Source organism: Scophthalmus maximus, chromosome 7, assembly GCF_022379125.1.
Source record: "Scophthalmus maximus strain ysfricsl-2021 chromosome 7, ASM2237912v1, whole genome shotgun sequence".
NCBI classification, from domain to species: Eukaryota; Metazoa; Chordata; class Actinopteri; order Pleuronectiformes; family Scophthalmidae; genus Scophthalmus; species Scophthalmus maximus.
Genome location: NC_061521.1, coordinates 15,205,587 through 15,218,974, shown reverse-complemented (window position 1 = coordinate 15,218,974; position 13,388 = coordinate 15,205,587).

Here is a 13,388-nt window from a genome sequence, read left to right as displayed (position 1 = left end):
TTACTTTTAGGCCACTAGGGGACAAAAGAACATGCAACGTTATCATCTTAAGAAGTTATAATAGCCAACATTGCAGTTTTATACATCCAGCAGCCATGGAGCAATATTATCCTCTGTTTCAAGTTAGATCTCTGGCCACCTGACAGGTTGGTGCCCACAAATTCCTGATTAAAGTGTGCAGCGCTCTAGCCTGCTAGCATGTTTGACTTTCTTCTGCCGCCTGGTACTGGGCCAGTAGCGCACAGTGGGTTTGTTGTTGTTGTTGTGATTATCTATTTATTTCATCATGTATCAACCAATATCTTCAAATAACACATAGTAATAAATAGTTTTAAACCATTTAAAAATGTTTTAAAATAATGTTTCAAGAAATACTGCATCTGAAATGTTTTGGCTATGCTGCTGTTAATATGGCTTTTTTTTCTAAAATGGGTAACGACTCCTTTTAACACTGCTTGTATTTCAAATCCTGGAAGAAAGGCTCACATGAATGAGAAGCATTAAACCTTACCGCTGTGTATTTGAAAATCAATGAAGCACTTCTCCTACAATAACAGCATACAGTATTTGCTCAATGACTATCTATATAAGGGAATTATGAATCTATATCAATTCGATATGAGAGTTACACTGTAAATCCGACAGTAAAATTTATAAAATGCAACAAACAAAAAAATCGGACTGCTTGCAAGTCATGCTGGCAGTTCAGATAGTAGGTTTTCTTATTCTATATCAAGAAGCATCAACTCCAGATCGTTTTCAAACCCCCGGAGCAAGGAAAGATTGTTGAATTTAGCTGAAAGCCATCTGCTTGTTCTGAACAACAGGGGATAAGAAAATGCTGAGGAGTTAGCTCTCCAGATAGCTTGTATTGGCTTCTGATTCTTTTGCCTTTAACGTTCCTTCTGGCATCCCGTCTTTGGTGATAGCACATCCACAGCCCTCTGGGAAGTTTGACTTGTTGATGAGTTGAATAAACTCTGTCCTTACTTTGTGTGTAAGTGTAACATGTAATCTGCATTGTGGATAAAATTTTTCACATTTAGCACATAAACAGCTCTTTGGGGATCAACACGAGAGGTTTAATTGTGGTCTTTCTTTATGTTTTCGCGTCCAGCATGGGTTAAGTCCAGACCAGGTTAGACATGTGACACACCTTTATTTAAGTTCTGCCCCTACAGCCAAGGGCAATTTGAAGTAGAGAAAATAACACCATTGGCAGTATGAACATCTGCTCCCTGGGTATTTGATTTCCCAGGCAGATGTTAGACCCCAGCTGCTATTACTGGATAATTTGTATGTTTGTGGAGAGAGCTCCCATTTGGCTGTTCTGTTGATGGTTGTCTTCCTTTTGTGAATCAGTCTCTCCCCCCGATGCCCTCTATGCCCCCGACTGTATGAATCCACCTAAGCACTGGTTAATGTTTTGTCATACTAAAGATCAAGTGAAATATTTTTCTACTCTATATACACTGTAACTGTAAGTTTGTGAACTTAATCCATGCTATAGATTCTGTGTCATTTCAGTAAAGCTAGATTGTTAAATCAAATTAACTTTTATATCAGCTGACTCATGCATGTATATTGGTTTAGATATATTTTAAGACCAATTTAACTATCTGCATTACAAATTAGAAATACATGTATCTACTGGAGTTAGCATGCTAACCAGCTAGCCCTGACGTATTCTATCCCGTAATACCACTTTGTAACATTGTACCACTCATGATGACAACATGAGTCAAAATAATGCTCTCATAGAAATCTAAATCAACAAGCACCGATTTTTACTGGAAAGCGTTGATCTTGTCACATTTAGAACTCAGCAAAGGTTAGTACCCGAAGCATCACTGCAGACATGTAATGTATGTGTGCATAAAGCAAAAGATTACGTATAACTGCAGATTTACAGCAGTGTTCTCAAACATAAAGTGAACAAATGTGATAAATCTAGAATAGCACTTACAGTAGGGGAGCACATACCATACATTTTTTCGCCTCATCAGATCAGGATTATTACAAACGTATAGATCTCAACATAATAAACATGGCTGATATGTGTAATCCTGCTGACAAATAAACTAGCTAGCAAACACACTAGAAAACATAACCTCCTTGGTGGAGGTAATTATACAGTGAAATATGAATGTAATGTTTTTTCTCTACATTATCTGCAGAATAAATGGCAATTTAAATGGCAATATGCATTGGAATTACTTTTTAAATGCAATGTGCTGTGAGATAAAAATCAATCAAAATTCAGTCTAGAGTGTATTTAAAAAGGGCTGATATTCTTAATTTGTTTGGGCAACAGAATGCATCTAAGCTGTGTCCGTTAAACAGTAGCTGCGTCTTGGCCTCACACTGACCAATACAGGTGCAGGTAATGTCATTGTCTGTGATATCTCAACGAGTAGACAGTCTACGAGAAAAGATAACTCAAAGGAGATGAGTCCCACACCTGACCCAGGGAAAATAAATAAATACTGTAGCATTATCTGCTAGAGGAGAAGGATGTGAGAGTCTCACAGGTCTTACCTGACCCCACCACTCCCCACTTTTTTTTTGAAGGCTTTAAATTCTCCCCTCCCAAGTTCAGAGTCGATTTGTTATCAAATCAAGCGTCGAGCGTCTGATTCATTGCTATTCAGCACTCTGGCTGATTTATATGCAGAATGTAAAACAGATGCCTTGCGCGATACATATTTATGGTGAGCCCTGCTCTCACAAGATTTATTATAGGTTCTTTCATCGGGGTGTGCATGAGCTGTGCTATGATGACTTGTATTTCCTCTCAGCTGCCAATGCCAAACTCATTAAAAAGAGGTGTGACTATTAATATACATTGTAATACTGACAGCCGCTAATTTATAACCCAACTACATGTTTGGGGTTTCTTCTTTCCTTTCCTCTTGTTGTTTGGGGGGGGGGGTCTTTGTGTATCTATATATGTGTGCACATCCTCACGTGTGCACATATCCATGTATTTGTACGGCTCATTCCTTTATAGTACATGTCCCATAGAAATGCAGACGCCACTTTTCAAATGCCTTTTTTTCTTCTCATATTATATCTCATATTGATTTATAGGGAGTAGTCCCTTGACCCTTATACACTCCGCTCCAGGCAATATGAAGACTAAACCAGATCCTGGGAAGTTCCAGCTCACTATGAATACTCACCAATATTCTGTGTAAGAAAACAAATCAGTGTAAACAACACTAAATAACATTTGATACAGCTCTATTGAAGAGAGCGTTTTGTTTCCTAACGCTTTGTGTGGAAGGATTTTTTTTGTTTGTAATATTTTTTTTTATAAAGACGCTTTTAAATCCAAGTTGCTTTCAAACATTGGACCAACCCAGATTGATACAACTTAATATACATGCTCAAACATACATAAACAGTATTAGCTGATTATTATTATTATTAGTACTGGTTTCGGATTAAGTGCAATGTATATGAGCTTATCAACAATATGTTGTTATAGTTGCAGTAAAACCAAGTCAAGTTGAACAGCTGTATCATTGTATGGCTGTTCATAACAAATTCAGTACTCAGTACCAACCGAACTCCTTCGGCACTATGCAAGCACCGCAGCAGTGACAGACCAAACACATCACAAAATGGGTACAGCTACTGAATTTCCTGAATCGGTTTAGATGTGAGTGGTACCCAGCCCTGTTCATTACTGCCAGGAATATTACACTTTATGAATATTTAGAGATCTCCTCTCTTTCAAGGTAAAAAAAATATGTAATCCTACAATGCTGTCACTTTTCCAAGAGTTAATTGTTTTTCTTTTTTGTCAAAGACCAACAACAATCTCACCAGGTCAAGGTTTCTTATATAAACGAACAAAAGAGGTCCAACAAAACAGAGCACAAATGATAATCCTTCAAACTTTAAAACCCACTTTTCTCCGGCACAGTACAGCATTAATCTACTGCAGCAGTATTGTTAAAAGAAATACATTATTTGATGAGTTTTTATGAAAATCCAGTTGTGAAAAGATCTTTGTAATTGGAACAATCATTTTGACAAACCAACCTTGGTTTTGCCAATGCCATTCAATTTGTATACACCAGTCCAAACACTTAACATTATTAAGAAGTTTTAATACTTTTTCAAAAATATCAAAATGAATAAACAAATGTTTAAATTGTCAGGACAATCAGGTTCTGATGAAATAGCATGACAGTACAACATACTAAAAGGTACTGTTATGTAATTTAGTGTACTGTTACTGTATACAACCCTCTGAATCAGCAGAGCGAGTTTATTAAGTATGTATGTATAGACTCTGTTTAGGTTTTCCTGCCTTCTCTTTGTTCTGATGTCGTATTCATGTCATGCTGAAGTTCCTGTAATTTCTTATTTGTAAATATGGGCTCTTATTTTCTGAAAGCTGTATATATCAGAGTTGGCACTTAATAAGCAAATGCTCTTTGTTGCCACACAGAAAACTGTGGTTCAATTGGATAAAAAATCCTGGTGGATCTATTGACCATGTCAGAAATTTTTGAATCATCATACTAAAACTCATCTTCTGTTAGCTGTTGTAAAGTTATTTAAACGGGACTTATACCAGTAACACAACATGTAACATGTTATAATGTTCTTTAATCTCTGAAGCACATTAAGAATAACTGCTTCTATGCTGAAGTTAATGTCTTAAGACACCAGAGGCTCCAACAGCACATTGCATGGACTGATTAGTAAATTCCTGGTAGTTTAATTCTATTGACAACATACGACATAAAATGTATTAATGTATTATGCAAACTGGACTTTCTAGATCACATTTCGTCTTCACCCTTTTACATTTAACATCACACCCACATCAATGCATCATCAAGATTTTCCAGTCTGAAGAAATTCTGCTTACGTTTTTAAGGGAGGGCCCATGAACATCCTGCCCTCATTGTGCCACATCAAACTTTGTTCTTGCATGACTGGACAAGGTCATTTCAACCAGACGCTGGGACAATCTCACTGAGACCAGGACGCACACTTTTACTTTTCTATTTTCGGTCTCATAGGTAAAACATGAGTGTCATACTCGCACAAAATTGGCGGAGGAGTGCATAACTATACTTCTCATATTTTTAGGTAAGATGTAATTAAAAAGTAATAGGGAACAGCTGGCTCTGTCCAACTGTAACTCAATCTGCCTACAGGACCAGCACCTCAATAGCTCACAAGTTAACACATTATATCCTGTTAGTGTACTCTGTACCAAAATTGAAGAGTTTATACAGTAAGTTGTGGTTGTATGGTTGGCCATGTGTTGAACTATTTCTTGAGAGGGACAGTTTTCCAAGACTCCAGGACGTCGCTGCATCCAAGCACCACATGGCAAGTATGACACAGTTATGGTTGGGCCGGGCAGCCAAAACTTAAAAACGTAAAAAGACCAGATGTCATTCTGAATGTCACCATAACTCAACGCTTACTTGAGACATAAAATGGGTGTGTGTTTAAATTTATGACCATGCTCTGTAATAGACTTGATGACTTTCTTGTCTATATGAGTTGCACAAACACATGAGAAAATGTAGTTTGGGGAAGTTTACAAAGTATCTTGGTGAAATATCATCAAAAAAGTGTCATTGTGTCTTTCATGTGATCTGGTGCTGGTGGTGGATGGAGGTACACGATTAGCTTTGAAATAGCTCTTCTTTGAGCACAACCCTCAAAGACGCCATAGAGCTGCATCAATCACATTTACATTTTTCAAAGCCAAAAAGAGTGGTCTCTGGACTGACGGAAAAACTAGGTGCCAAGTGGCCAGATGTTTTGCAAGATCTTCTTTCAAGTGGAAGAGCAATTGAGAAATCACTTCCAAAATATTAACTTGACAAATATTAGCCTTTTTTCTTTTTTTAAAGAAGGCGATGTCAAGGAAGGCCATTGTATAACAAATCTAAAGCAGTGGTCCTGCTCGTTATAATTTTACCAATGTATAATTGTTCACTGCCATATTCTGTTGAAGGTTATCAATGTAAATGCAACATTCATTAAAATAATTTTCAATATTATTTTAGCAGAACATTCGCATTGACACTGACATAGATTCTGCTTAAGATTCATTAAATCCATTCCCTTCAATGAATTTAGATATTTGAATTGTTTATAAACCTGTAAACTAAAGTCACTTTTTAAAAATATGACAATTATATTGATATCAATGTTTTCTGTGTTTTGCCTTCATAAACAGTCATAAACAATACCACTCCTGGCGAGACAACACATGCTAAGGGAGAGAAGAGTAAACTGATTTTGTACTTCATGTTCCAAATGCATCCCAGTAATCTATCCCCATTTCTGGCTCTCTGCGTCCCGCTCCGTCAGCCCACATTGGAGGTGCTTTTATGTTACACACTCGAATTTGGGCCCAGGGGGACTGTAGGGGTCCCTGAGCGAGGCAGCCCCCAAAAATCTATAGACCAGATGTATGATGTTATATGGTCAAACTGGCAAACACAAAAGGTCTAAAAACAAAAGCCATGAATTAACCGAGAGGCTTTCAACAGTCTGTTTTCAAAACAGCCCAACTGAGAGCTCAGATGCCTCTCCTCCCTCTCAGTCACTCCCTCACTCCAGTCTTGCTCTCAGCATTACCCCATCTCTCCTTTCTCCCCCTGCTCACTATCTTCCCCCTTTCTCCGTCTCCTCCTCTCTGTCTTATTCTCTCTGCGCCACCCCCCGAGACTAAATGCTTAAAAAGAAGAGAAAGGACACCATTTTTGCTAATTAGTTGAGGACTTAACAGGCGCAGGATATGCTGCCTTAGTTTTTCATCTGCTGTCCACGGGCTGTCGACTGCCCTGTGAAGTTGAGCCTGTGTGGCTAAAAGTAGAAGAAAGGAGCACGGCAGACACACACAAAACGCCTCAGTGGAGATCCTGAACAGACCTCCAGTGGGGTTTGAGCTCAAAATGGGGGACAATCATTAGTATTTAACATTTGGGAATAAAGAAGCTTTAAATTAGAAGTGTAAATGGCGCTATGCCCCACCTCCATCCTTAGAAATGTTCACAGGCTTCCCTTTTTTTCTAAATCAGAGGGGTTTTCTTTTGCCAGGTTTGTATGTGTGGACTCAGCATGTGTGTTAACATTAAACTTAAAATGAGAAAAAAATATCAAGCTAAATACAAACTATTAAGTCACAAAACGATTGTAAAATTGTCTGTCATACTTCTCATCATTTTGAAGCAAATTGTACTTTGGTCTCCACATGCCTCTAATAGAAATTAAAAACATATATGTACGGTCATGTCAGATTGTATAATTGTACCAAAGTTGTTTTAAATGTGTGCAGTGACTAATCAAAAACTTGTATACAGTAGTAACACTGACGCATGAAGGGACCACACACTGCAGGATGTTAGCAGTTGACAGTGATCCATGTTGTTCATTGCTACATGTTACATAACCTGTGTTTAAGTAAATTACATTTACTGGATTGAGGATAAACGCTGAGTGTAAAAACTATTTTAATGTATTTCATATATATGATAATTTGCTTTTAGTTGAGGGAAAAAACTCAACAGGAGCACCCTGTTCCCAACTGCTGTCATGCAGCAACCAAAACCATGTGCAGCAAGTGAAGTAAAAAATAAATTCATAAATAAATATTCCAACATATACACAGATAAGAAAAAGCAGAGTTCAAGGCATGCACTTAATTTACATTTGAGAATCCACCAGGACAGTTACAAGGTTATTCTAAAAATATTAATTCATAATCTCATTAACATATGCAGGGCTATAGCGGACAGCTTTCAACTGTAAACCCTCTTAGCGCATTTCACGACATCATTGAGTCTTGGGGGAAAAAAGCTGACGTGGTAAGCCTGAGTGTCCGCAGTTTAGAGGAGCACAACAAAGTGGAAAATTAACAGAGTGGAAACTTAATAAACAGTTGCTTCGCTGCTCAACTTAGGGTAATTCCCGCAGGAAGAGAAAGGCCAAGAGCACAGGAACGGCAATGAGAGTCGCAGCCGAGTCCTCTGCTGTGTTAAGACAGGAAGTCAGGGGTGAGGAGAGAGAATATCAGAGTCAGAGTTCAGCAATCACTTTTGAAAAGGGGCAGAGTGGTGCTGGCTTGTAACAGCCTTTGAGCATTTCTGCCTTACACGTGAGGTTACAAACCGCTATCTTTTCCCTGATAGTTAGATAAAGCATGTGTGAGAGGCAGAATACTAGTTTAGTTGTCATGCCCTGAAACACCCGTACTGAGATCTCTAAGTGACTGTTATATTGCACGCTAAAAGGAACAGGATAAAACGGCGTATAGGCTGCTAGGATTCTCAGCTACTTTGCTCAAATGGGCGTATTTATCAGAGATGTAAGACACACATCCTATTAAACCAAGGGCACCAAAGAAATTCCTCACATGATCACCGCAGCCCCATAACTGTCTGGGACAAAAATGGAGGCTGCGCCATATGTCAGTTATATGGAGCAATAACCAACTTAAAGAAGTGTGGTAATAGAGCCATTTACCTGATCCTGAAAAATGAGGAGAGAGGATCCCGCCCCACCCCCTAACCCACACCGAGACACAAATAGCTGCACAAGCACACAAACATTTTAAAGTTTTGAAATGTCCGGGAGGTTTCTACACGTTCAGCCATTTTAATAAAACATACCTAAAATGAGATAAATGCTCTAACAGAGTTCAAACAGAGTTCAAAAACAGAAATAAATAACATTGGACATGCAATGAAAAAAATGTGATATATATATATATATATATTTTTTTTTTACCAGAATGACCTTTTTAGGGATGTTTTATTTTTGGCAGTTATTTAAAGTGGTTGTAATTCGACTCCTATTTTATTGGCCCTCGAGGCTGCTACTTGTGGCTTCAGTATAAACATGTTGTTGTTTCATGTTGTGAGTTTGATGCCTGAAGAAAGTCTACGACCAAAACTTGCACTTTTATACCGTTTGTGCCGACAGTGTGTGTGGGATCTCAGCCGTTCTTTCGCATGGTTTCATGTTTTTCCCTACCCACCTGTTTAGAATGTGAACAGTACACCACACCCACACTGTGTATTTCTGTCAAGAAAGTGGCCCATTAACACAATTTATAATACAGACTGTTAATAGAAAACGCATGATATAATAAGAACCTAAAGTCAGTCCAGATAAATTTATATGGCACACAGAAAAACTTGACATGGACATTTAATATATAACATGTTATACTAGATAAAGAACAAGTAGAATTTACTTCACATTACTTGGCACTTACTGCACTCTGCTAATTTTAATCTAAATCTAGACAAAAAAAAGTTGTTTTTTTCTCTGTCTGTCTGTCCTTGGATCTTTCCCTGAAACCACTCATCTCATCGACTTGCTAAGGACACGAGGAAGTGCGGTGTCATTTTGAAGTGATCGTTTCTCGTGAAAACTGACAGACAAGAGATTCCATTTACTTAGATTCCATTTATTTTAAGCTATAAACCGCATGTGCTGTTACCGTGGCAACCATGTTACCATGACACATCCCTTTTGACGATGTAGCTGATGACATAATAAAAAGGTTGCGGCCTCTGCTTGACAGGCAGGAAATCAACTTTTTCATATATATGTACTGTAGAATATTGTGTGTTTACGGTAATGTTGTACAGTAAGATGTCATATCTCCAACTGCTGATGTGACTGCTTGTAATGATGTATTAACAGTGTGTTTGTTGTTGATGCTGAGGTTTGTCTGGTTAATGCGGCTGTCTCTGTGGTGGCTGTACGTGTCACGCGCGCACACACACGTCTGTCAGCTCTGTTCACTGACTTGTTATTAAAACTGTTCAATATTTCTCATTTAACACACAGAAGCTTAGCTCATTGTGCTTTTGGGGGGTTTTGACAGGCACCGTTGAAGTGCTGAGTAATCTGCCTCTGATCAACAGTAGAGGGATATACTGTACAGCAAATCAGAGATTGCTGAGAAGTAGAGTAAAAAAAGATATACAGTATACACACTAAAACAGCCACTGCTGATATTAACAAACGCTAAATCTGTTGTTGAAAGAGTCAATCATCGATGGCAGCTTGATTATTATTTTGTACAGGGGAGAATAATTAACAAATAAACATCCTTACATTACCTACGCCCCAGCTAAACTATTTTGTCTTTATTACTTTTGAGCGTAGCCACAAACATGGAGCAGTTTCCTAACAGTGCGGGCTGGGAGTGTATGAATGAACATGTTGTTCAGGAGTCAGACAGGATTACACTCTGAAATCCTCTGAAACAGGAGCAGAAGGGGCCACTTGAGGCAGGGCAATTGGGCAGACGGTGAAGCAGGTCTCCAGTAGAAATTTGCTTGTTTATGTAATCATGCAAGAAATATCTGTTCCAATGCTCGTGAACGCATCTAAGATGGGAACTCCGAGCTCCCCTTTTTCTCTCATTCAGTATCAAAATAACAGTATAACTGCTCCCCCTGGTGTGCTGATCACTGTATTGCCTGGGAGAATAATTTGGTGTGTAATTAGTATGCACCCTTAGGTCAAAGTACTGACTTGGTAGGAGTGTGTTTCCACATAATGCTCCAGCTCAGTGGTCTTTCATTCACCTCTGCTGGCAGCCGCAGTCTTCGCACCATATCCCAGCACATCTATGAATAAAAATGAGAAGAGACAGTCTCAAAAAAACACTTCCCCTGCTCAATTAAAACATTTGATATCACAGTCAAAATGACATAGTATTGTTTCTTAAGGTAATTTATAAGTCTTAAGTGTTAAGAAGTAAGATTTATATCTCTGTCATCGCTTCCCTAAATGGAACAAAGCTACATGGAGCAACTCACTTTTCCCCCCTCTCTTTCCCCTTGCCCACCAGACACACATACTATACAAGCACACACATACACAAACTCATGTAAAGAGAAAATGTACGCCTCGTAATTCAGTGTGCTCATAAATCACAGCAGGTTAATGCTCCACAAAAACCCCTTCAACATCCTTTAAGTGTTAAATCATCACTTTGTAGAGGGAGTGGGAGAAAAGACAGGGGAAAAGGGCAAAGCGAGCAAAAGAGATAGTGCTGTACTTTTTCAAAGTATGAAGTCTGGGAGTGTGTAGATCTCGCCCTTCAGTCAAATATGTTGCCATGCAAGGGATTAGGGGTCTGTGAAGCACTAGGTCTTGACCTGCAAGCCTTGGAGCCTGGCTGTAACCTGACCCAATACCAGGTGTATGCCTGTGGGTCAAAGAGTTGGGAAAGCATGCAACAAAAGACAGCTCCTCAATAAAACCCTCACTGCTCCAATTAACCATTTTAAACCTTGTTTTCCAGCCCGCAAATGGCTCCTGCAGTGCACGAGCACGGGTTTGCATCGTGTGGCGAGAAGCCTCGTATTTTCCTTAATTGTAGAAGCCCACACAAATGTCAACTAAATGAAATGTGTAGCGTGTATATCCTAATAGGGAGAATGTTAATGGCATGCTTACTCCCTGCACCCGCTCGGCTTTGCTTTTACTTTCAAAATAATTTACAGCGCCTTTAAAGCACCCCGTCATCTGCAGCCAGAGACCCATAACTGTCATGTGAGTCGATCATTTACCCGGCGATCTCCTAAGTGTTACGTGGTAATGGGTGGAAGCTGTAGAAAACATAGGGAAATAACTAACACCTACAGAACCAACAGATCATCTCTATAGAACGGAAAGCTGTATCATTTCATAACACATTCAGGACCGCAGCGGTTAATCAAGCTACCTGCCAAGAGGACCGCCATATCTCAAGAGCATGTCAGAGAAGAAGTGTTTAAGTGTGCTCGTATGGGAGTGAATAACTGAGTGGGATTCTTCTTTCACTTACATTAGTTGTTGACACTGGGGGATTGGGAACATTATATTTTGTGGTGACAAGGTTAATGTAACATAATGTAAGCTTCTAATATTTGGTGCTTATCTCTGGGCCATAAAGGAACTGATTTTGTATTTATCCCTGTCTAATTGTTCAAACTGAGAAATCAAAGATTAAATAATACTATAGGCACACACACTCATGCACAGCACCATACTGAATCATTTCCAGACATAAACATGATGAATTTCCTGCATACATACTGAGATCTAAAATAACAAAAAAATACCTCTGTAATTATAGCCCTGATTATTTCAGTATTTATTAGGCATTCAGGGCTGCTGGGACCTACAGGCTGAAATTGACTACACTTGAACTAGTCCACGACTGGCTGGCCTCATAGGGTTATTAATTGCTTCAGCATGCCCGTGCACAATGTGTTTGGATAGGTGTTTCTTGTAGCTACAACAAAAAAGCCTTTGTAGTGCTTCACTTTAGTCTGTGACTCAATTAGGGAAGGAAATGAGAGTAAATACAAAAAGCCATTGTCTCTCCTCAAGCCACCGCTTGAGCTGAAGATGTTGCATAACGTTACAGTATCTTGTCTGTATTATGGATTTTCAGCTGTAGTTAAGGTGATGTTAAAGTGATGATGAAATATCGGTGATAAAAGAGGTAACCAAGCATGATTTGTTGACACCACATTGTGCTATAACTTCCTTTCTATAACCTCAGGTCGACAATCATTACAGGCGTGCGTTAAGAGGCACAGGGTGGAACAGGGTGTGGACAAGGTTAAATGCATATAACAATACAGAGTTTAGCTTCAACTAATGACTATTTCCTATTATCTATTAATCTGCACATTTCTTTTGAACTTATTTATTTGGTTACAAAAAGTAAGACATTTTTTATTTAAAAAATATCACAATGATTTCGTTGATTTTGGTTGTTGAAAATAGTTTTTGACAATTTTGACATTGTCAGATTTCTGCAACAGATACAAAACCCTTTTTGTTTCTTATATACAGCACAGACATTGTCAGAAATGGTGTAGTTCTGTCAACATGGAGATACATCCCTGCACCATGGAAATCATAAAATCATACGAGCCTTTCAGACAGAGGTTTCCTTTGTAACACTGTGCTCACTGTCTGCTTTGTCTCTCTCTTTCACCTCTGTGTGTCTCTCCCTGCCCAGCTCCTCTCATTCGCTCTGCTCGCCTTGGAAAGGGGTTTCCTAGTGAGGCGAATTCCAGCGTGCACTTGCCAAGTGACCCATGACCATGGGCGGACAAGGTTACTACTCTTGACTTTTACAGCCGTTTCTGCCTCTACACGAGTCTCCCTGCCTGAAATAGTAAGTCAGATATCGTCGTAATGAAAAGCGCAGATCTGAGAGGCTCAGGACAAACCTGCTGCTCTGATGCCCTCCAGGCTCAAGCTGACAAAACATCAAGACAATGACAGCAAAGTATGAGAGGTGAACAAAACCCCAAAGGATGTTAGAGAGAGGGGGGGGGGGGGCAAAAGGTGACAGAGCACCAGAATGTACTCTCTAA